Here is a 24,839-nt window from a genome sequence, read left to right as displayed (position 1 = left end):
TAAATACATGGAAACAGCATTGCAGGTATTAATCAACTGAACAAGACATACAAACTCTGTATTTGCAGGTATACATAAATAATGTATGGAAACATAGCATAGCAGATATGAATCTACAGAAGAACACACAAACCCAGCTTTGCAGGTATAGATCAATTGGAATTCACATAAAAACACGGCATTAATGGTATATTTAAAACCCCCTAAATTACAGGGATAGATCACAGGTTGCACCCCCCAAAGCCAGCCCTGGTGTCCACACTGCCCACATAGAACCTGGCCAGCACCCAGATAACACACATACGATTTGCCATCTTTGTCCCATATACACCCTGCCTGTGCCATCTTGGTCCCCAAGGCTCAAACATTCTGCTAGTGCCATCTTTGCCCTTCCACAATTATACATCTATGATACGCACATTAACTCATGCTCTCCCTCATTCAGACAATTCATCCACATTAACTCATGCTCTCCCTCATTCAGACAATTCATCCATTTTAAGAAACTACACCCCTTGGAGCTTCAAATGAGGGGCTACATGTATTTCTAGGACAAAAGTTGAGTGCACAAATAATGATGGAATATGTCGCTTTGGCTAGAAAATATGTTTTTTCTATCCATAGCGACATGTTCATTTGTGTCTTGCGCACTCCAGGTTTGTACTAGAAACACACGCAGCCCCTCATTTGATGCGCCAAGGGATGTCGTTTTTGCAAATGTGTACCATAATTTAACTTCTTACGTGAGCAGTAATGCCACGTCAAGGCTTCAACCCTAATTACTGACCATTCACACGCCTTTCATATCTCCATTCACTCGCAGAAGCACACACACCATACTTTAAATACATTCACTCACAGAAGCACACACCATTCTTTCCCCTTACAATCCTAAAGAAATGATGGTAAAGGGAGAAAAAAAAATCACTTTTACAGCAAAAATAAGTTTTGCAGTAAAAATGCAAGGCGCTCCAGGGATGATATGGTTACTCACGTACCGCACAGGCTAAATGGCTGATTTTAATAATATTTGCAGTTCATCAGGATTTCAAAAATTGCCTCCCTCTACCGTTGGCTAAATTTAACCCCATGATCAAAGGGATCATAGGATTAAAAATTAGTATCGGCCATTTTTAAAAAGGGAATGTGACTTTTTATAGCTATATGATCGCTGTGGTAACATTGGCTACCACAGTGATCATTTAGCTAGAATACTTAAACTTTTTTTTTTTTTAAAGTTAAACTACTTTGTTTAAATAATTTAATTTGGGGGTCTCTAGGCAATTTTGATCTTTTTTATCTGCCTTTAGAGACCCCCAAATCATTTTTTTACATTTTTATTTTTTTAACTTAATATTTTTTATTATTTTTTTACAAGCTATATTCCGTTGGAAAGGCGAGGCGATTACCTTTCCAATCGTATATGTTGGGGGTATGTGAGATACAGGCATCTAAGCAGCATGCCCCCATACCTCTTTAACTGACAATTGTCAGTTGTTAATAAAGTTGCGCGGTGACGTCATCGCGTCATTGCGCGAGGCGTCACCGGGCAGATCGGGTGGCTCCGTTGATGCCCTTCAGTTTGAGGGGCAGATCGCCGGGGTAGGTGGTAATGGAGGTCCACAGACCTCCATCAAGGTAAGGTAGTGCTAGTGACGGCATGGTGCCGTCGTTAGCACCTGACTGGGACTGCTAGCGACGGCACCATGCCGTCGTTAGCAGTCAAGGGGTTACAAATTCGGTGGGGGGGCAACAGGGGGGGCAAGGAATAACCTAGGGGGGGCAATTGCCCCCCCTTGCCCCCCTGTAGCGACGCCACTGCCTATGGGAAACTGTGGACAGAATTTGCCTTTGCCCCCAGTCTCCCATAGGCATCTTGGACACTCAACATGGGACTATGGGAAGCTATTTACTGACAAAGATGCCTATAGGAAATTGGGGACAGAGTTTGCCTTTGACCCCAGTCTCCCATAGCCATCTTTGTCCCAGCCTCCCACTGCCAAGCATGCCCCCAGTTACTTAAACTTACCTGACTGAAGACCTCGATGTGCACTCTGTTCGATTCCCGCTGCTGATGCCGGCGGCTCCATCCACCCTCCTCACTGAACGGGGCTGACTCACTTCTATTTTGAATCGACAGGGGTGGCGTTTTAAGAAGCCGTCCCCGTTGATCCGAAATAGAATTGAGTCAGCTGGCCAGCGCGACTCAGTGACCTTCGTGGGCGATGATAGCCCCGTTCAGTGAGGAGGGTGGGCGGAGCCGCCGGCAGCAGCGGGGTTGTCTGCATCGCACAGACGCCCACTGCTGCCGGAAAGGAGGATCCAAGTCCCCTGCAACGCCGCGGGGGGATCTGGATCCTAAACCCAATTGTAGGTTTGGCTCACAAACACCTAGACAAAATTATCAGTCGCCATGGCGACCTGGCCCCTGGGATTTGTCGAGCCCTGCTGTAAGCTAATACTAAATAAGGAGGCACATACAATCAAATACAATCCGAAAATACTTTATAAAGACTTTATTAAAAAAAGAAAGAATATCCTGAAAAAAAATACTAAATTACAAAGTAAGCAAGCTTAAAAAAGTAAACACAGCTTAAAAATTACAAAAAATGTAAATAAATAAAAACAAGTGACAAGCTGTTCCCTGGAGATCCACCCAACGTTTCAGCTCCAGGCCTTTCTCAAGGGTGATCTGAGAGGTCAAATATCATCCATCCTTAAATAGCAAGAAAAATCAACAAATATTAACCTCAGCTGCATAATTGTTATCCCGCTAATGGCAGCCATCATGTTGGTTTATGAAGTGAAATGACGGCGTGGTAAAACAACCCCAGATCACCAAAAGTAACTTAAACATGAAAAGCACATAATCATACACAAAAACAAATAACAACACTAGTGTAGAAAAATATATCATAAAAGGAAATAATATATCCCTACTATATACTCCGATACATATACTCCATGGATCTATCATCTGCAGACTCTAAATCCTTATGGCTTAAATGAGGATAAGGATTTGTCTATTTTTCACTTGGTATCTTCAATTATGATTGTTGCAGTATTATTACATACATCTGTTGTTCTTAATATTTAGTTCAAACTCCAGCTGTGTATTTGGTTTCCATTCATCTTTTTGAAATAATTTGGATTATTTGGATTTTTCTGTTATTTTGATCTCTGTATTGGTTTTTTATTTTGTTGTTTATATGCAGCTTTTATGCATTTTAAATACTATGTATTAATTTGGTATATACTCATTATATTTTGTGACATTATATTATAAAATTATATTGTGAGCTATTCAATTTTACACTTTATACAGTTGTGTACTGTTTATTTGTGTTTGTCAAATAAACCAAATATGCTATTTGAGAAAGGCCTGGAGCCGAAACGTTTGGTGGAGCTCCACGGAACAGTTCTCTTTTCACTTGGTTTTCTTTATTTCAGTATTTTTGCATTTATTGAGCTTTGTTTGCTTTTTCTGAACTGTTTTTTTTACTTTATTTGTACTTTTGTGAGTATTTTTTCGGTAAATTAGTATTTTGTGTGTTCTCTAAGCTGTATGAATGGAGTCGGCATTGGAGTGCTGAACCATTGTTTTGGCTTTGCTTACTGTTTGATTTGTGCTTCTCCTTGACACACATTTTATGCCCCTTTAAGCAACCCTGTTTCATACTCCCATTCCAACATTCCATATCCAAAACATTTTTTATATTTATGCATGGACTTGTGTGGGGGTTTTATTAATTTTTTATTACTCAATATGGTTGTTTTGAATGAAATATTTTGGCCCACTTGTTGGGAAGCATGTGGTTCTTTGGGTGCTTATCAAAACCTCATTCAATTTCCTGTTTTTGCCTTAGAAAATATGGTTATAAGAATTAAAAAACTGTTAACTGAAAGAGTGGTCAGTTGCATGCTGGGACGCATCATCATCTCAGCAGGACACACAGGAAATGTTCCCATATTACAACTATCTTAAACATGTTACAAATGTGAACTTATTAACTTTAGACAATTTTCCTTTCTTGCAAATCATATTTTATTGAAGAGTTTTCAATAATGACAGAAACAAATAGAATAAAAATACATATTTGAAAAACTTAAATATGTATCCGACCTTCTACTTACACAGGATTTGTAGTTGTAATGATATATGTTTCCTTGTTTGCATCATGGCCCACTCTAGAAGATTGTGCACAAAAATAAGGAGAACGCATTCCTACATTCCTTGAAAGATGGCTTGTGTCACAGAGCTGACTTGTGCCCCCTTAGCCTGGGACAACACACTCTTTCCCCGGTTTCCCAGTCACTAGCCGAGACTCAGTGTAGGGTAAAACCAAAACGAAGACTGCCTTATTTTTCACACACATGGCTGGATATAGCCAGCAAATCACACATTAACATAAAACAAGATATTGGGATACAAACCACCCCCTTAATCTGCCTCCCAGAGACAACAGGGGCAGTAAAGGGATTACCAATACAATAGGGTCCCAACCTCCACTATCTATTACTGTCCGAAATCAGTTCCAAGGTTTGGCCAGGGTAAATGTCTGTAGTGGTGGAACTGGGGTGGGTACTGACTTATACAACATTAAACTAAACTGACATTAAACTAAAACAATGGTGATACTCCCTGCTTGCAGATTCTGGGGGTAGACACCGAAGTCTTTGTAAAGCCAGGGCCCATAGTCAATAGGGAGAAGGCTGGCTCTAAGACTTCTCCTGTGGTCCCAGTGATGGAGGGTTCCATCACACCTTGGATTGACCGAAACATTAGAAAAACATTAAGAGATATGGAAAGTGGGAGAAAAGAAAATAGAAGAAGGGAAAAAAGGGAAGAGAGAGAAGGGGAAAAGGTTCTCTATGGTTTGTAGCCTCTGCAATGACCAGCTCCACTGCACCACGACAGAGCTCTCGTCGGCTTCCGATTCCCCTACTGATCTGATATGCTGTTATTGCGAGACTTAATGTGTCAACCTAGACACTCTTTCAGGATCTGTTGATTCATTAATAGTTTTTACTTAATGAACAGTCTTAGTTTGAGATTTTTTTTAATTTCTAAAAAACATATTTTTGAAAGACGTTTTTGTGCATTGTAGGCAGTGGCACATGTATTCTTGCAGCAGAGTTAATACTGTTACTATTGGAAGAAAAAATCCCAAACTCTATTCCAGGCCAGAATTCTTACGCACTAATTACAGGGTAAGGTATGGAAAAGACAAACTATGTGTTGGGATAAGGCAGTGATATTAGCTTTTCTGTCTGCTGAGAACACTGTCACCTTTGTTTCAGTCTTAGATTCTGTTCAACATAATCACACTTAGATGCACATTTGTTTTCTATTGGAACGCAGCTCAATTCCACTATCTGACAGCTGAAAATTTTTGAAATGTGAAATAGCGACATTTGGAAAACTAATGGCCTTTCCTCCTGAAAAAGAGATATTGGAAGACAGCAGGGAGCCTAGAACAGGTAGTATCTGTTCCTCCTCTGTAAGACGTTGCCTCAAGGAAAAAAATATTACTTTATTTAACCACTCGCATTCCCTATAGTAGCCTATCATCTCTAGTCTGAAGATATTTAAATATACTTGTCCAACACATTCTTTTTTTTTTCATCAGTAGACAGGTTTCCAAATAAAAACAAATCCTAAATATTCATCTTATGTTGGTTGCCACTATGTATGTGTTAAAAAATATTATAATGCAGACATGTATTAAATTGTGAGTTTGTTAACGTCATTTTGGAAGTATATTAAAGGCCATACCAGTGCCACAATTAAACATAGGAGCATTCGCAGGACTTCAAATAAGTACAAAAATGTTTATTAGTTTAGGTCATATAGATGTTTCAGTCTACTACATGGAGCCTTCATCAGGACATTCAATCATCATATATATACCAGAATGTCAGGAACTGGGTCCATACAGATGACTGTAATGACCCAGAGCGCCCAAAGATGGAGTTCAGGAGTTATTGCGCAGTAGCGGGCTAGGACAGGGCCTGGTGCAGAGCGTCTGCACTCTCCCGGGTGGGCATCTAGGGTTGTGCAGCCACATACCAGCGCCCTGACATAGCAGCTGATGTTAACCAGAACTTGGAAATATCCGGCAGGCACCCCGGAGCAGGCATGCGACATAGCAGTAGAATCATGTGCAGGATGCTGCAGGCTGGGAGTATGGAAGCTAAGCAGAGTAATAGCAAGCAAGGGGGACAGAGCAAGCATAACAGATAAGGCATACATAATACAGGTCTAGTCTAGGACTATGTGATAATAATTGGAGATTCCGTCACATCATATGGCCATAGTATGCTTAGCCCACCACTACGCCAAAGTACTCCAATATAAGGTGGGTCCCTACGCTAAACCCTGCCTACAGAGCTACTAAACAAACTAAACATGAAATCTAAACGCATATAAAAGAGACATACCTGTAGACTGCAGACTGAGACAAACGTAACGGGTGGGGCACACCTTATAAAGGAAACCGAGCTGAAGCAAAGAGCAGAACTGGAAGCAAGGAATAGAAGATCAGACCAGAGCATAAGGAAATCCAGGAATGGACCACAGCAAGACAGGGAAACAAAAGACATGCAGCTCTGCAGCCTGGATGGGGCCTGACACAGAATAATGAGAAAACTATACATTGTGGGTGTACTGGTACAAGAATAAATCGGAGCTACCAAATCCCTGCGAGAATAAAGAATGCATTAATGTTCCATTAAAATGCACAGTTGACTGGATATATACAAATTTAAAAGCTTATTCAGAATGTGCGGTACTGAAACACACACAAAAACGCATTTCACCTTACAGCGTCCTCAGAGAGACTGAACAAGTTGGAGTCCTACGGAGAAATGACGAGAAAATGTAAGAAAAAGGAAATTCAAGAAATGAAAAGGTAGATAGTGACCTTAATTAAATTTTATAATCTGGCAGATATTGTAATGGGACGTTCTTAAGGTGAATAAATAGAATAAAGTAGCTGTTTTCCATATACATGGTGTAAAACATCACATAAATAAGTACAGACACAGTCCATCACACTGGAGGTAAAACTATGCTGTGCTGGGTGGTAGACGTTTATCACAGGTAGAATGTGAAGCCTTTTGCTACTCGAGAAAAGTGGGAGATGCTAAGTATCCCTTCTGACATGGTTATAGAGATATACAATAAAAAAGATGTGGATGGTCAGAGAGTATTGGTATATTCAACTACAGAAAATCTTGGTAAAAGCAACATTCATTGAAACCTTAGTGGATGGTACCTGGTTCCTGGGCATGTGCCACAAGCTGTTGGCAGACATGCTACTTTCCTGTAATGTGATCCAGTTTGCTTTAAGTGTTTTACAGCAAACTCTCGCCTTGTCTGGTTTCTAATCAGGTTTACCGCATTACACTGGAGTAGGCATAATGTTGGCTCAGCTGATTTAGCTTTGCAAGGAAAGAATTCTTATAATCCCTCATGGTCCCTCTCGGAATTGCCTTACTCAGTAAGGATGTGCGAAACCTGCAGTCCTTATTCATCAGCCATGTCTCTTTTGGAATGTGATACAGAGAGCAACGCTATTAAATTTGTCAATTATGTAGTGGCCTAGTTATGTGACAGTGGCCTATTCTCTATTGTGGACTTTGGTTCTAACACCAATGAACAGTCACTTATTATTATTAGTTGCTTAGGCAGCAGTAGCGTGCATGTAAAGATGGGGAATATCATGTGTAGAACACTCCATGATGTCATGTTGCCCTGGTGGTAACATGAGAGTACAACACCATTTCACAATGCTAAATATGTAATGTGGTTAAAGCTGGATGTGACATCACATTTCATCCAGTGTCCTGGCATCCTATAAATATGTGCTTATATACCATATCCTATCCAATTATTCATTGAAGTTTAAAGATGAATGCATAACTTAAAGGTACTTATTTAAGCAGGAATGCCTGCAACTATTAATTGTAAATAAAATGCTGCCTGTAAAGCATTTTCCAACTCTTGTGTGTTTAATATTTTTTGGTTGGTTTGTATAGTCTCGTAGCTAGAAAACCTCAACATATCCTTTATTGCATCAATCCCCGTGAAGAGAAACAAAAATGCTTACTATACACATGCCAATTTTAGCTAAAACAGAGTGAAATCGCATGCGACTCCAGTGGCAGTCAGAGTTAAACAAATCTAAATGAAGATGTGATCAGGGCCCTACTCATCTTTTGTTTCTTTAAGGTCAAATTAATGCTTTACCTGTTTAAGGATTTTACAGCTCTGCGAAACACAATTGGACTATATTAATCAATAAATAATAAAAATAATAATACCAATGAATAACATATCCATTCCAACAAGGAAACTAGTCGATTTTTAGAAGAATAAATAAGAAGCACTGATAAGATAATTGATCCTGCATCCTTCTAGTAATAATAAATGTGGCTGGCCATGATAAGCATGAGTGGACACTAGGGCAGATCCTTTACGGTAAGTAACAAATTGTTTTCTGTGTAATAATGCAGAACAGATATTCCTTGGTATTTGTGGGAAGAATTATATTACATCAGGATTACTGGCATCATATAGCAAAGGACTACAGATCCTATCTTGGAATTCCATTTATTTTAAAGTATAAGGCATATATACAAGCACACCTTATGTATTCGGTATCAGATAGTGAACTTTCAGGTAGTTCCTCTTCTTGCCTACCTTTGATGAGTTAAGTGACACTTGTGGCAGACACTGGTGTAATTAAAACAACCACTTAATATGAAATACCTAAGAAAAGTTGCTATCTTTTTTTGCAGATACACAAATGACCATACGCTGATGGTGCATGGTAAGTAAATTCCCTAATTCAAAGTTTTTTTTATAAAATATATGTGCTCATTCATTTTAAGGAAAGCAATCTCCATGGATAGAAACTAGAGAAGCTTCAGGTTCATTTTCTTATCATACCAGACAGTGTAATTAATGTGGAGCAGCACCTTTAATATTGTGTCTGAAATTCAGAAAATAATGTTGTAGGATGAAATTTAAACAGATCATTATGCATGTAGTGCTGATTGTGAAGATTGTATTTCATTTTGTGCTTTATAATGAACGTGAATACCTTATAGTTTATTTCTTCGGAGCCGTTGAATGTGTTGATCAGATTGTCATTTACTCTAAGGTGAATTAGATTGCTTCCTAAACAGTATAATAATAATAATTTAAGTAAGAGCAGAAGTGGATGCTTCAAGTGCGTTCTTCAATATTGTAATAAATGGTTCTGTTACAAATGATATTGGTTAAGTACATGGCAGAAAATGAATAGATGTTTCTTAATAGATTACATGCCATTGCTAATGCATCTTAAAATTGATTATATCGAATTGCTGCCTAGCTATCAAGATCTTCCATCTTTGTTCTCTTCGTAATGAAAAAAAAATCATGTTGATAAAATGAAGGCTGGCTGCATCCGTAAGATCTAGTCTGCAGCTGGCGGATTCAGGTGAACAGATATTTTGGTGCTATTTTTTTTTTATTCATCTGGTTTAGACGTAGCTAAAAACAGCACACTGAGCACTTGTAAAACAAAGATTCAAGGAGATCCTTTGAAATTCCATTTTATACTCAGTAATCCAATGGCGGAATTTTCTTCCTGAGAAAATAGTAAAAAAAAAAAAAAAAGTAATTTCAAATGAAATTGGATTTTTTTTTCCCTTGCCGAAAAAATATATACATGTTTACTTCAAGATGTGGTTTTATATTAACCCTTCCTGTAGTGGCAGTTTATGGTTTTTGCTACAAAGATCATCCAGGGTTTTTGAGAGTATGGTTGTAACTGTTAGCTCTGCATTAATTTGCACCCTCTGTTTTAACATAATTAACAGGCTGTGGAGAAATGCTGGCTGTTCAGGAATCGTTATTGTATTTCTTCAGTCTTAAAAGAAGATCAAGCACTGACTCTGTTCATGTTTAGCAATGTACCGGATTTAAGGGCAGCAGTTAAGGCACTATAGAGGGTCTAAGCATTTTAAGGGCTAATACTAATACATCAGTAGGACATAAGACCATTACAATCATGCGGTAACCTTAGACATGGATATGAGCATTATTCTAGAATACAGCAGGATAACAGGTAAGTGTATCTTTATTACAAGCATTCTTGAGACTGGTTGCTGCTGTGTGTCTGTGAATCTCATGCTGTTTTGGTGCAGCTACTGAATACAGAAAGCATCAAATGTGTCTGGATTTGAATGCATTAAACTTGGCATGGAATTGATGTGTTATGTAAAAATGATCCCTAGTGACAGAGACAAACTAGAAGATTGTGCCTGGATAATATTTCGCAACAAAAAATCTCTTTTGTCAAGTCATTGGAAGCTGAGCAGGAAGACAGACTAATGCAAGAAGATGGAGTTAAACCAAGATGGCACATAGAACAGCTCGATTTAGACAGGATTTTGGTTGATAACATGTATAGCATTTATGTGCAATTCTAGCTTTCGGGTAATGTTAGTAGAAGTAGAAGTAGTAGTAGAAGTCTGTTTCTGATCTAAAATGAGCAGGGACAGGTTAGTATGTTTTGCTGTTAGAGTGCCAACAAATTGGTTGTCTTGCACTAGCATTCAGCCTCTCCTGGAATGTTTCCTCCAGAGTTGGAGGGTGTGTATAATAAATTAGGGAGCTTGCAATTAGGTGAGCGTTGGAAATTCTTCATGTCGCTATGCTATGAAAGGCCAACCCAAATGACCTTCACATGTAGGTCTAAGCTTGGCCTTTGTAACGCATAATTAAATTTGGCTGATTATTCTATACACATAAAGCAAGGGCAGCTCAACCCTTCTTATAGATGAAACTCACTGGAGTTGGCCCACCAGAATGCATTATTAAAGCGACTTTCCAGCCATCATATGCACTTTTCCCGTTGTCCCTTTTGCAAATGCCTAGGGGATTCTATAGTATCACCATAAGTATTTGCCCCTTACCAACCCTCAGCTAGTTTGTGTGGAAGAGAACTGTGCAGGTGGAGGTTTGTTTTGACACTTCCTGGTTGTGGGTTCCACAGAGGAGGAATGGACATGAGAGTATTCACAGAGAACGTTAACCTCAACAGTCCCCTTGTAACATCCAGAAAAGGTATCACTAAAGGCCCAAATGAATGTACAGATACACCCTGACTTACTTGCAGGTAGAGATGTCTTTTGGCATGCTGGCTTCCTGCTGACCGGCTGCTGGCACGAGCACCGGTAAGCCTTACATAAAGAATGCCCTATCACGTGGTCGAGCATTTCCTTCTGGGAGACGTCACTGCTTCACATCACTGTCTAGACCAGGGGTAGGCAACCTTCGGCACTCCTGATGTTGTGGACTACATCTCCCATAATGCTCTTACAGTCATAATGCTGGCAAAGCATCAAGGGAAATGTAGTTCACAACATCTGGAGTGCCGAAGGTTGCCTACCCCTGGTCTAGACCCTGATAGGATGTCTGATCGTAAGGGATGAATGTGGCCCTCTAGAACGTAAAAAATATGTATGCTGAGTATGTCTGTTATCAGGGGAACATAAATTTACCCATTGTTTAACATGGGAACCAAATGTGTAGACAAAATCCTAAGAAGGTTTATTACATACTAGCGCTTATTTGCATGTATGAAGCCCCATTTGTTTGGAAATAAATAACATCGGTACATCAAACACTGAAAATGGGAATCTTAATTAAACCCACACGTGGTAAAAATGGCAAAAAAGCTACGTGTCCTGAGGTACCAGAAACCTCTGGGACTGAAGGGATTAATGTGCATTCTTCCTTTAAGGGGGTGTCAGGGAAAGTAAAGCTTCTCTTTAAGTGAGGAAGATGAAAAGTTAATGAAATACACACCTTTAAGAGTACCTCCATTGCTTCACAATCAAAGTTCTACAGTTCTCTTGCATCATGACTGGTGGTACAGTTCTTTGAGGGATTCTTTTCCCCACAGGAGCATCTTGCTTCAAGAGCTGGGTTGCTTACCCATATTATGAACGCAGGAGGGCGGCGGGGACTGCCAGGGATGTCCCGATAGACCCCCTGGTTACCTGGTAATGTTAATAAATGCAAAGTAATACACTTAGCCAAGCCAAAATATAGTATTTGGGACACTGTTCTGTCAGTGACAACAGAAGAGAGAGGGCCTTAGGAGTAATTATTTCTGCAGACTTAACGCTAAGCAGACAATGCAATAAACCTTTGGAAAAAGCAAGCAGGTGCAGGGTGGTAAAGTGAGAGGCATTAGGAAGAGAGAGGGGGTTCTGCTCCTTTACATATACCTGAATAGAGCACACCTAAAGTATTGTGTACAGTTCTGGAGAGCCTATCTCTAGAAGGATATTGACATGTTGGAGGAAAGAAGGGAATGGAGGCGGTTTAACAAATCACAGGAGACAAGCTTCTTTTAAAGCAGGAATGGAAGGAAGTTTTACTGAGAGGGTGGTAGATAGGTGGAACAGATACCCAGCAGAAATAGAAGATGCTAAAACATTGAGTGAATTTAAACATGTATTGGATAGGCATAAAGCTATCCTGAATCTTAGAAAAGAACAAGGACTGATTAAGATCTGAGTATTACGTAAGGAAAAATGGGCAGACTAGATGGGCCAAATGGTTCTTATCTCCCCTCAAATTCAATGTTTCTGTCACTGGTGCTTAGCTGGGCATTTTCATGATGCACAAGGATGGGTTGAGCTTCTTTACAGTATAACATATCTCTTTCAGAATTTATCATGCTTTCCCCCAAACTTTCTACATATAAATAACCCTTGCATGCCCCCGAATTAGCATTGCTGATTGAAATTCTTACTTATTACATAAATGTGTTTAATATATTTTCATTTTTATAGCATTAAGGTTGTAACTGATCACCGTACTATGGCTCTTTAAAAGGTTAGAAAGGACACCATGACTTAATACTTTAGGTCAATGCATTATTGAGAGCAATAATGGAGAGAGGAGACGTGCCACTTCCTATTCCAGACATATTAAGTATTAAATTATATCAACCAGTCTGTCTACTTTTCAATTAATGAGGATTATGTCACTGTATTCCAACTCAATGACAGAAAGGTGGGTGAGTGGGACTGACATATATCATGATCGGTGTCAGAGAGGCAGCCGAATCTGGTCATATAACTGACCAAATTTGTTAATAGGACACAAACACGGAATACTTGAATATTTGAGTTTTTGGCGTGCTTTATTTTAAAGGACTGATTACATAACCGATAAGTCACTTACTTTCATTATTATATGTAGCTCTGTGTGCCAAATTGTGTACAATCTCTTCAACGTAGAGACGCACCGGTTTTGGTGGCAGTTGGATAAATCATGTACCTGTATGCAGTGAAAAGCTTTCTACATAGCAGAGTCGGGTCAGGGACAAGGCCCAGTATGTTGTTGATCTATAAACAAACACATTGAAATAATATGGGTGTAATATAAAATATTTTATGGAGGAAATAAACATATGGGTCACAGTAAAATATATCAAAATAAATATTAGATGAAGAAATAAAGTTTAGCAGACTTAAAAACCCCTTTGAAGGATGCAAAAGTGATGTGCTATACCATCATGCCCCATCATGTCTGAGCACCTGCAGTAATGGGTAGCTTTTGGTTTTAGGGGTCCGGGGCTAACCTTTAATGCATGTTGAAAAGAATATACATAAATGACCCCATATGTATGATTAGTGTAATGAGAGGCCAGAACATCATATAATGTCCCTTTTTTCTCTCATTGCTGTCTCATGTAGCATTAAAGGGACACTCCAGCCAACTTAATGTTTACGACAGCTGAGTGGACCCTTTCAATTTTTATTTGGTTCCCCTTGCAAATGTATCGAGGGATTCTGCAGAATACCCCTGTATGCCTTTGCCCCCACTCCTATCAATCTTAAATCAAAAGAAATGAATAATAAAAAAATATTTTACTGAGATTTTTTACATATTATTTATAATAAATAACAGACTGTACAGATAAAAATGGTATTAAAAAGCTGTATCTGTCCTTGAAAAAGAACATATCATTTGCGTGAAAAAGGGTCACTTGAAAATCACCTAGGGGTTAAAGTACTTAATGAGTTCTTTGACTATCCATATTGTTGGTGGGCACCGTTTACATATACAGACCCTAATGTGCATGTACACGCACCCGGTGACACTGTCCTTGATACTGGTTACACCTTCTGGTTGCACTTCTCTACAAATCCCCCCCCACCCACCGCTTTCAGGGCCTTAGACCATTTGGGGCTCTTGGCAGTTGCTTAATATGCTTATATTGTACCACTACCTCTGAATTATTAAGTCCTTCTGCAACGATTTGCACTCTATAGCTAAATGGTGGGAAGATTTACAATGTGCTGACACACGTACCTTCAGTAAGCAACTCCTTGAAACTGTCCACGATATGTATCACTTTTCTTTAAAGCTACCATCTGTCTTCCAGCAGTAATGTGAAACAACCAATTGTTTATTAATTTGCCTTAAATAATGTTTCATTGAGCCGTTACATCCTCATAAGTTAATGTATTGTTTGTTCAGCTCTATTCCCATTCAGCGAGCACAATGAAACCCTGTCTGTTGTTTGACAAATATAATCTGCTGTTGTATGGTGTTATGTACTTATTAGCGGCCTATAAACCTAAATTGAATGATTGAGCTTTTCATCCCCTTTGCAGTAGTCACGGCTGTTGGTGAAAGATTCAGACAAGTGATGGAGAAAACCAAGGGAGGCACTGAAAATTGAATTGGCCAGGTGCTGCTAACAGGAGGCAGTGTATTGTTAAAGTCTATGTATAAAGAACATGCGGTAGCTCCTAGCCGAGCGCTGGTGCTCCAGCGTAGAAAATACAATATATTCCTCAAATTATTGTGCATTTAATATTTGAGTTTCAAGGGTAGCAGGGCGTTGCATCTGTTTTGGATTCATTTGGATGTTCTTGAAGGGCCATATACTTATTTTGGGGATCCGTGAAACAAACCATGAAAACTAGTCAGTGTTCAGTTGCATGCTTGCGATCTCCTGACATCATAAGTTCAGTCGGTAGGGCCAGATGTCTGTTCAATCGCTTGTGTACATTGGAAGCATGCCTGTACCTACACCCAGCGCATTTACCTTTAAGGCTGGATTCCGCAATGGACAAGTGGAATAACCATAACTGTTCATTGTGGTCAGAAAGCCAGTGACATATGAGCAGCATACGCTGGATCTGCAGGCGATGTCTTTGTGTTCTTTAATTTGATTGGGTTTTAGGCATCCCTTTATGTAGACGCGGTAGTATTCACTCTGCAGACATCTACCTCTAAAGCCAGGATTCCCCTTGAATGCCTTTTGCTGGGATTTGGACATATGTTTGTCTGTACGCTGTATTATTGATCCTATAAAAGGTGAGGGAAGACCAGATCAATATTTTCTAATTAACAGTACTTCATCCTCTGCTGAGCTGGCATTCTGCCTTGTTTCTCTCATTGTATGATTGTCTGCTGAGACCATGCACTTCATGGGGTTTTATTCCAGTTTGGTTTTATTTTTTTTATTTTCTGTACTCTTCGTTATAAAGGGTAGTGTGTTTATTCCAGAGCAAGCCATGTATGGAGTTATTGTTTCTTTACCACCCTTTATGGAATATGTCTGATGGGCCAGAGCTTTCTTCGCTACAGATTTCATTTCAGAAATAGCAGGTATTCTGTGGAAATAGAAGCTATTACTGAAAAGATTCGGTTTATTGATTCTGAGCTATCAGCTAGCATTGTGAATGAGTAGTTAATGTGTTTGGTTAGTGATATCCCATGTTCAACAAAGCCTAAAACATATTAAGAGTGCATTTGTATTGCAGGGTACAGCTAAAACTCATTGCCAGGTTCTCCCTGCTGAAAATCAGTCCTTTTAGTGATACTTGTTTGGGATTCTTTGAGACGGACAAATTAGAGGATGCTGATATATTTCAACATGTAGCGCTCAGACTCTCACTAAAATAACATATTGCTTATGCTGTAACTCCATTACACAGGTGTGACAGGTCATCCTGTTTGTCATTTGTGGCCATAAGGTTCATATATACGTAAAGGTGAATTCTTATTCTAGGTTGTTGACACCAAGTAACATTAATTCACATCAAATAACTCCTGCTTGAACTTTAGTTTGTGGAACTTTTTTAGCTTCTGCTTTTCTATACATATATAAAACATACAAAAGTATTGGGAAACCCCTCCTAATTATTTAGTTTTATTGTTTCAGCCATACTCATTGCATACTCAAGAACATAAGCATGTCATCTTCATAGACAAACATTGGCAGTAGAATGGGTCATACTGAAGGGCTCATTGACTTCAAAAATGACATGGGATGTCAACCTTGCCACAAACCAGTTTGTGAAATTTCTGCCCATATCTGCCCCAGTCCACTGTAAGTGCTATTATTGTGAAGTGGAAACAGCTCAGCCAAAAAGTGGTAGACCACACGCATTAATAGTGCACGGCTGCTGTGTGCTGAAGTATGTTGCACGTAAAATCCTATGTAGCATCAATCCCTATGGAGTTCCAAACTGCCTCTGGAAGTGGTGTAAAGCACCCCACCACTGGACTATAGAGCGATGGGAAGATGTTCTCTAGAGCGGTGAATCAGGCTTCATTTTCATGTAAGCTCGTATAGTTGTGATTGTCAGATGTCTGCATGCTTTTGGTCATATAGTGTGCATGTATATATATATATATATATAATATACAAAATGCCCAAGGTAAAGAAAGCAACAGGAACTTTCCATAGGCCTCTTTGGCAATTGTGGCTGGTTCATCAATGTGTACCATAATGCCTCCATAAACATAAACCTTTTGGCCTCCCAGTATTTATAAAGGTATTATGACCATCTGACAATGCTGTCTGGCGTAACATCTGTTCATGGAGTTCAGTGCCATATTTAATGATAACGGGGCCCTGGGCAAACATCCCCTAGTAGCCCCCCACCACAGCCTACTTTCATGCTGCAACCCACAAAGATCTTCTCTCCTTAGTGCAACATTTTGCTTCTGCTCAACAAAAAGGTAAAAGAGATGCTTTTACCTGCTTTAAAGATGGCCCTTATGTATTTGGCAGCATAAGGACCACTCCTTGGCACTTTAGAGATAATCAATTGTTTGGGAAAAAAGGAGCCTTTACGGTGCCTATTGTTCTACCGTAGGGTTTACAAAGCTGCCCAACTACAGTATTTTTAAATATCCCCCTATGTTATACACGGAGTGTCTAAATTGTCCTTTTGTTTTACAATTGAAATCAGTTTCTTTATAATAGCAGTTCACTTATGTCAAATAATTAGTGACTAAAGCCCCAGAAACCCCTTTACAGTCATAGTGTGTGACAGAAACTGCATTTTCTTTTCCTTTACACCAATCAAAAATCATATGAAGCTATGTAGGCCACTTGCACAACAATCACAACAAAAAAAAAACAGCCTTTGCCTTTCTCTGCAAAGCTTTGGAGCCTCTAAAAAAATGGCCGCTGGACACTTGTAATCCAGCAAATCGAATTGAAAGACTTTGACTCTTTGTTTCTTTCTTTAATTAGTTATCAGACATAGTTTGATGTTTTCTGCTCTACTTCCTCTGGCTGGCTGCTGGAGGTTACAATCTCGACAAGTACCTTCATTTTCAGTAATTCCTAATTGCACTTGCCATTGGATTCCTGAAGTGTGAGATAATATCACTGCTGTGTCAGTGGCCAGTCTGCAGCACAGCAGGGGATTAACATACTAATCGGGATAGTAAAATGTTAGCAGCCGTCGGTCTAGACACACACAGAAAGGAGGTTCAGATCCGCTTTATCACCTGTCTGTATAATCCAGATATTCAGTCACCTAAAACATGGCTTACAGACTATGGCCTGTCTGTCACTCTGAATACAACACTAAAAGCAGGGATATCCTCATCTGCTTCTTTCCCGTCTGCTGTCTTATGTTTCACTCATGTGAATATATCACAAGTCACAGTAAATTGTGTACATATTAGCAAAGGTTCAATACAAACTTTCATGTAGTTAAATAGGGTATTGGGAAGCGTTTTCATTGAAAGATCGAGCGATCATAATGATCATACCTGGCAACTGGTCTCCAGTTTCTAGGCAAAGCACTGCTTTTTCTGGACCATTTCTTCAACCATGGGGCCAGGGAGCGGCATATGGTGATGCTCAGACTCTGCTAACATCCGGCTTACTGCCACCTCCCTATTACCTGACTACTAAAGTCTTATTTGGGCTAGCCCTGCCCCCAGTAAGAGGGCTCCAGGTAGCCTAACCTGGGATGTTCCAAGATAATGGTTTGATTTGAAATCTAACATAGGTTCCTGCAGTACAGGGAGCCCACAATTATTAGGGGCTTCTAAAATCTACTTGGTACCCCAGTGGGGCCCTTCAAACTATAATTACCGGTAGTGATACCTGCTGCCAATGTTTTCTGTATATATTTATTACCTGGTCCATGCAAGGTCTGTTATCATATGGCAGGTGTTTTGTGCGTAATTGGCACCTTGTGTTTATTTTCTTTAAATACATCTTCTATTTCTTTCTTTTGCTTAATTATGTAACTGACCTTAAGAGTACTGATTCCAGACAATATGTTCTGCATATTTAAAGGGGAGTTGTTACACCGCTGGTTCACATAATGCATTATTTAACATATACCGCCAGCCCTACTATTATAATAATTTCTATTCATGCCTTAGGAACGCAAGGCCATGTCTCTCTCATTTACATGTTATCCTGTAATTGAAAGTATTTGCAGTACCTGCTTCACAGCTAACCATATGTTTAGTATTTATTAGCAGCATATGAAAGGTAAACAACTCACTCTCATCCTGTTGCTGCTGTCAGTGTAGTTGTGTCTCGATGCGAGAGGATGGCAAACCCTGGTATACACGCTTACAGCTCAATAATCTCTAAGAATAATACATCGAAATATATATTTTGAGATGTCTGCCTTGGACCAGAGCAGGCGTGTACTTTAATGGTTAGAGCTCAGTGTTAGAATCAAACAAAAATGGGTGTTGTTTAAATTGTAGACAATCAAAACACCATCTTTTCATGGTGGGCAATGCCATGTCATACATACTGAAGTACTTAATGTCAGTTGTTAAACAGGGGTATCTTACAAGGTATTTTTCTTTTCTTTATTGTGATGCTATTGTTACATTATCTGTCAATAATGTAACAATAGATATTAGTTGTCTGGTGTCTGGGTACCGCTCTAGGTGCTTAGAACACCTAAGTAAAAAGATTTAGAAAGACCCTCAATTAATGGAAGGGACCCTTACACTTTTTTTTGGAGAATATAATGCAATTCACAGAAAATGCTGTAATATCTGGCAATCCTACAAACCAAAAGGAGATCTGAAGTATATGTAAACATAATTATAAATAACATATAAACTTTTGGTTTTGGATGGGTTAATGTATAGTAGCCAGGTGTGGAAGAAAAACGCTTTTCTTTTGTGCGTTGTGCCGTTAACCACAACATGCGGAAGAGGTGGGATGATTTGGAATGGAAACATAGAAGAGTTCCCTTATACTTTCTTAAAACAAAAACAAAAAAACTTAAAAAATGGCATGACTGTTCCTTTAAGTATTACAAAAGTTTTCTTAATACAGTAGGAAATAGGAAATATCTCTGCTGAAATACTTCCAAATTTCATGGGTTATATAAGTTCAGAAAGTACAGTTTAAAACCTGATTTTGCTGTGGTTTTGGTTGTAAAAGTTTGCTCTCGTAAAGTTTGAAGGTGTGATAAATTGACACGACAGCTCATCCCTGATGCCCACCTGTTTAATCAGCATTACAGCCTGTTCATCTCCTCAAGAAAAATTCCTGTCTTAATTGTTCATGAGAGATCTGCTCTAAGTATTCGTACCAGCGGCAGGGGCCGTTACCACTATACACTTCAGCCTAATTTATGCAAAGCTGACACTTTCAATAAATTGCTTCCTTCAGACTTGGCTGTTTTGAATGAATTTTTATTTCTATGGCAGTAAAGATGAGTTTCATTTAGTCAGAAATTGCATCCCTAGTGATTGACAGACAAATCTAAGAGCTGTCTTCTGGAGGGATATGTTTGTCTCCCAGCTTAACCCCTTAATGACAAAGCCCGTACATGTACGGGCTCAAAATGCATTGTTTTCAATGGGTTTAGGGACCGCCCATTGTCCTTAAGGGGTTAAAAAATGGGAAGCGGAATTTACTCATACACCAAACACTGCATTTATTTAGTGATTCTGTAAATTTAGAATTATTTACATAATTGCATTTGATTGTATATTTCATCTAATAGGATATTTTCCTCTGTTGATTCAGGGGATTTGAATGTAAGTACAAACAGAGAATCCTTTGTGATTTGTTGTTAATTTCAGCTTGCATCAACAACAACATGCAGCTCAGGTGTAATTCTAACATACAATGTACAATCTCAAAAGGTTTGCATGCCCTTTGCTCGCTTGTTATTTTGCATCAAGGAATAAACATTTTGAATATACTACACTGACGTTCTGCCAGGTATGTTATTGTCAGACTTTATTTTGTGGCAGCCGGCAGTCTTGTGTCAGATTAGTATAATGCAGTACATGTTTAGTTATTAGTTTATGTTTAACTTTCTTTCCAGTGCCTCATTGTAATTTGAACAAATATGTCCTGTTCTATATATGATGCTTTATCACTTTTTCCATCTTGAACTCAAAGTCAAGGGCACAACACAGAATCTTTCATTGTAAGTCAAAGGGAACAGGTATGGAAGGAATATACTGCGTTCAATAAGGTTCTGTTTGCTTTGAGTTGTTAATTGAGGTGGGATACTGAAGCTTACTCAGTTGGTTTGGCTAAAATGGGTAACTCAACTATTTACTACAATAGCCAAATCAACCCCAGTTGAGTCAACTCAAATGTCAATTTACGGCAGCTCGTCTATTCACAGGAATTCAAGCTTTGAGTCGAATTGGCAGTCAAAATAAAAAAAAAGTGCTTCATCGTAACTGCTCAAAAGGAGGCTTCAACCAATTAAACTCAACTGGCCAGACAGATTTGACAACCTGACAAGCTGTAACATGTTGTCAACTCAGACCTCAGTAGCAAACATGCTTAGCTGGACATTGATTGAAACTGTTAAAAATGTTACTTTCATGCATTAAGCACCATTATAAAACAGATTTGTACCCAGGAAATTGTTAGATACACAGAATGCCACTGGTGTAATTACAGGGGTCGCAGCTGTCCTTGTTCCTGTCTTCTCGTACTGGTCCAAAATAGTTTAGAAAGTGCCCTTTTGGCCTGGACTGCTCCACTCCAGGTAAGAATGGCCATTCCTAAACTATTTTGGACCAGTACGAGGAGAGAGGCGCGTATCGGGGTCACGTGACCAGATGTGACCATGGTGAAACAGAAGCTGCCCACACAGTGTGTGAGCAGCCAGAGAAAAAGCTGCTGGAGCGGTGAGAGGTAAGGGGTGGCAGGCGGGATGTAATTAAATGTGTATATATCTATGTACGTGAGCATGGATGTATTATTGTGTGTATATGTGTATATGTCAGCATGGATGTGTATTTGTGTGTGTGTCAGCATGGATGTGTATTTGTGTGTGTGTGTGTCAGCGTGGATGTGTATTTGTGTGTGTGTGTCAGCGTGGATGTGTATTTGTGTGTATGTCAGTATGGATGTGTGTTTGTGTATGTGTGTGTGAGCATGGATGTATAATTTTGTGTGAGCATGGATGTGTAATTGTGTGTGTGAGCATGGATGTGTAATTGTGTGTGTGTATGTGAGCATGGATGTGTAATTGTGTGTGAGCATGGATGTGTAATTGTGTGTGAGCATGGATGTGTAAGTGGGTGAAAAGGGGTGTGTGTTAGAGTGAATGTGTAGGTGTGTGTTAGTGAGTATGTGTGTGTAATTTGTGTCAGTGTGTTTACATATGTGGACCAGAGTGTATGTTGGAAGGGGGGCAAGAGGCAAAGAAGGCACAGACAAGTTGTGAAGTTGGGGGTCTGGGGCAATTTTCACACAAGGGTCCTGTGGTTTCGCCCCTGGATAATGCCTATGTTATTTTTATGATGCAATACCCCAACATCACAGAATTTATCCATCTAACCCAGCTCTATGATGTGCTTGCATCCTGTTCCATGCTATAATGTGCATCTCTCCTAGCTTGGCACGTGTTCAGCCAAATATGCTGGTTTACAAGTTTATTAGACTAAATGCTTGTCAGACTTCCACTTGCTACAAAACAGTTACAGGGAAAAGTGCAAATCATAGTGGACAGACAGTGACAGCTTTCCTATAGTGATTGGGGTGTTTCAAATTAGCCAGTATCACTCCCATTGATTAAAATTTCCATTAACCTTTGCACGGCTGGAGACATAACTTTACGGTTCCAACTAACAACAAAACAGTTAATAAATCTCTTGTGACAGTTTAAAAAATGCTTGAAGCTAATCTAAGTTCTAATGAAACGCTATCGTTAAGAATATTGTATTTCAATTTGATATTTTCTCTTTAGGTTGTTAATATATGATGCGGCATTCTTACAGAAAGCTTATTAACACAATGAAGTCACTGACTTAAATTGGCCTCATAAATATTGTAGTTCAACTATCCACATTGTAGGCTTAGGGACACAAAACCCCTAAGTTCTTTTGTAATTTGTGATTCTATAGACCAGTTCAATAGCTAAAGTAAACATATTTGTAAATATTAAAACAGACAGATCTATCTAGAAAAGTGATGTGAACAAGGAAATCATTCTAATTCTGCTTTAATATTATAATATAATAATAATAAATCACAGATATGAACATAAATTTAAAAATTCAGATTGAAGTCACCTCTTTTCTATATACGAATGCAAATGTAGAAATTGGATTGATCAGATATCATTAAAAGCGATAATGCCACAGTTAGCAAATAGCTGCGTTAGAATATTTTTGTAATGAGCAGTTAAAGGGTAAATACTTAAAGTCTCATAGCCAGATCACATAGAATGTTCCCGGTGTGAGTGTATGATTAGTAGATGTGCTAGTACTGCCTACTTCCAAATACTAGCTGTTGGGAAATTAAAATAAGTACTTAAAAGCCCACACGGACACAAAGAGGAGTAATCACTGCACCATCTGGTCAACACTAAGTAAATTAATTTGAGAGCCATACAGGAAACAAATGGCTATGGACTTTGGTTGTATTCCAGGGAGGCCGTGTAATTGAAATTCCAATGATAGCATTTTAACATTACCACGACTAAAAGGTTACCAGGTTTTTCTCTTTGAAAGAAAAAATCTAGACTGCCCCAGAAGCCTTGGTATCTGTGGGTTATGTATGGTGTCTACCAGGTTACATGGGGTGGCACACAAAGCTTGCCTGTAAGCCCATGTCTCCACATGAGAGTGTAACGTATGTTGTGGTGGGCCAGTGTTTCTTACTCCATCCAGTGGGTCTTTGACCTTTGCCACATGGACACCAATTACGTTACATTTATTTATATAGTGTCAGCAGATTCTGTTGACAATCAATCATAGGATAAATCTAAAATCACAAACAATATCAAACTGCTACGAAAGGGGAGAAAAGGGCCAATCTGACTTCATGATTCCCTTCACTCTCTTTGTTCTCTGGAAGAGCAATGATGTACATAGTAGTAACATTACTTTGATTTCCTTGTCTCTGCTGCTGGAACCTTAGAGAGTATTCGGTAAGAAGCAGTCAGTATGTAGGCGTTTGACAAGATGCCCTCAAAAAGTCCTGCTCCCCTCCCCCTGGGATTACAATTCCTAAATGCTTTCTGTGCTTATAAGTAGGACACAGAATTAAACAAGCGACTTTACATAATTAAAGCTGTTCTTCTTAAATGCCCATATGTCTTTCAATACCTTATCATTTAGAGAGTAACTCTTCTTGAATGCACCCTCAGCAGCTTTCCATCCTCTGTGCAACACAACTACTAAACAATCTAGACTTGATGAAGATGGAGATGCATAAAATGGGAATTCTTGCAAAGAATAGTATACAAAAAGGGCACATTTTTGCTAAGAATGAAGCATTACCAGCAGCTGTGCCTAGTTAGACGTTCAAAGAGACTAGGAGTGTTTCATTTTTATGCATAATGCAAAATGATCTTGTGTTGGCAGTGATGCACAGACTCATATAAGCAATCTGGCTACATTTTGTTTTTGCATTTCTCGATTTTATGTATTCATTGGAGCAAAATATTAAAGATTCCAGAAATAAAATTCCACAATTCCTTCTTCGTAAATAACTTTGCTTCCGTACAGACGCTTGAGATAATGTTCTCCGATATTGTCCTCTTTCAGGGAAGTGTTTGCAAACTGTAACACATTTGCTTAGCTGCCCCTTCTGATAATGCATTATTTCTTGGCAATAGTGCTTTGGTATGCGCTTGTGTGTTTATGACACATTGCTTGTTTTCTTTCTCGCATTATTTAATCTTTATGGGGAATCAGACAAACAGCACATACCGATTTAACAATAGCTGCTTTTTTTTCCCAAAGAAAGAAAACAGTGTTTTTACTGCTTCTGCATATTACCATTAAATATCTTCCAATGTGTGCTGCATAACTGATGCCAGGAGAGGAAAATAAATTAACATTTCCTATGACGTGTTGGTTTTCAAATTTCAGTGTGATCTCTTTCATTCAGGGAGTCATGCATCAACAAGCCCCCCCTCCCAGTGTGAGACTTTGAATGCAAAGGGTAATTTGTGCAGATAATGGTGGCTGTGTCGGATTATATTTCTTCTTCTTAAATGATTTTGCGGTTACACAACAGAGTTGCAGGTGATGGTAGCCATTT

At 39.1% G+C, this 24,839-nt stretch overlaps 1 protein-coding gene across 5 annotated transcripts in view; it reads left to right on the top strand.

Annotated features, from left to right (window-relative positions):
* ARVCF (ARVCF delta catenin family member) overlaps positions 1–24,839 on the top strand; it is a 247,836-nt gene that overhangs the window by 55,958 nt on the left and 167,039 nt on the right. For all 5 annotated transcript variants that reach the window (XM_053471261.1, XM_053471240.1, XM_053471231.1 and 2 more), the window contains exon 3: positions 8,803–8,834. The gene's annotated coding sequence lies outside the window, so the exon portion shown is untranslated. The remainder of the gene's footprint in view (positions 1–8,802; positions 8,835–24,839) is intronic.

Source organism: Spea bombifrons, chromosome 1, assembly GCF_027358695.1.
Source record: "Spea bombifrons isolate aSpeBom1 chromosome 1, aSpeBom1.2.pri, whole genome shotgun sequence".
In the NCBI taxonomy this organism is placed as follows: Eukaryota; Metazoa; Chordata; class Amphibia; order Anura; family Pelobatidae; genus Spea; species Spea bombifrons.
The sequence above is the reverse complement of the archived record's forward strand: the minus strand, read 5'-3'. Positions and strand labels throughout refer to the sequence as shown.